Source organism: Sinocyclocheilus anshuiensis, unplaced genomic scaffold (assembly GCF_001515605.1).
Source record: "Sinocyclocheilus anshuiensis isolate Anshui unplaced genomic scaffold, SAMN03320099.WGS_v1.1 scaffold482, whole genome shotgun sequence".
Lineage (NCBI taxonomy): Eukaryota > Metazoa > Chordata > Actinopteri > Cypriniformes > Cyprinidae > Sinocyclocheilus > Sinocyclocheilus anshuiensis.
In genome coordinates this window covers 276,905-278,151 of record NW_015547676.1, presented here as the reverse complement: position 1 = coordinate 278,151, position 1,247 = coordinate 276,905, and positions in this window count along the sequence as shown.

The window sequence follows — 1,247 nt, the reverse complement described above, 5'->3', positions numbered from 1 at the left end:
AGCTTAAGTGAGGACACAACTGTATTTGACCACACACTCTTAAAAATAAAGGTTCTTTATTGGCATACCATCCATGATTTACCATCCACGGAATCTTTTCATTCCACAAAAGGTTCTTTGTAGTGGAAAAAATTTTCTTCACACTAAGAAAAAATGGTTCTTTTAAGAACTGTTCACTGAAAGGTTCTTTGGGAAACCAAAACTGGTTCTTCTTTGGCATCGCTATGAAAATCCATTTTTGTAATCTTTATTTTTAAGAGTGCAGTGTGAATGTGAAAGGCATCTGGAAGTCTTTCTTTGAGTTTTCTCTGTCTGTCTGACCTGATTGGATCTGCCTCTCACCCTCGCAGTGACTGTGTGAAAGGCGTCAGTGAGACACGTGAAGGCAGATCTCAAGCCCGTGTTCTGCTCCTGACACCTTTCTCTCAGGTGTTGGGACAAAGATCTGGTCTGGCATGACCTCAATCCTCACTGCTGTCTGCGTGGACGTCTGCCAGAGTCTCCACACTGATCACAGCGGTCTGCCGTTCTGTGCTGTCACACCTCTGGATCACCTGCTGGAAAGAAGTACACTTTAGAATAGTTTAAAAACAGTACTAGTACAGAACTAATATGATTTAAAAGAATATACGTAGATGAGCACTAAAGGTTATGTTTTAAGACACTTGACTGCATGCTAATTGCAATTAAAGAAAAAAAAAGTTTATATTAAATGCAATTAGTTGAACTTTAAAGTGAATTTTGACCCACTTAAGCAGGACTTCAGTACATCTTTATATGTAATTTCATAATTACTTCTATTGTTCCTTTTTTTAAATGTGGTATTTCTGAATGTGCTGACTGTCATTTATAATGAACTAAAATATATTTGAATGTCATTTCTATTGAAACTTGTCATGTATTCAAATATATTTGTAATATTTAAAGATATTTGTAATGATGACATTGCAATTTAGTGCAATGAAAATATTTGAACTTTCAATGTAATATCAAACAGCATACTACAGTTAAACATGTAATCAAGTTAAAAATGTATGTTAGTCAATACATCAAAATAAGTGGACTTTTTTAAGCACAGCAGAAGATTATTCAAATGTGATGACTTAAAATGTATTTTAAAGTATTTTTTTTTTTTATTTAAAGGGGTCATATGACGTTGCTAAAAAGAACATTATTTTGTGTATTTGGTGTAATGAAATGTGTTTATGCGGTTTAAGGTTCAAAAAACACATTATTTTCCACATACT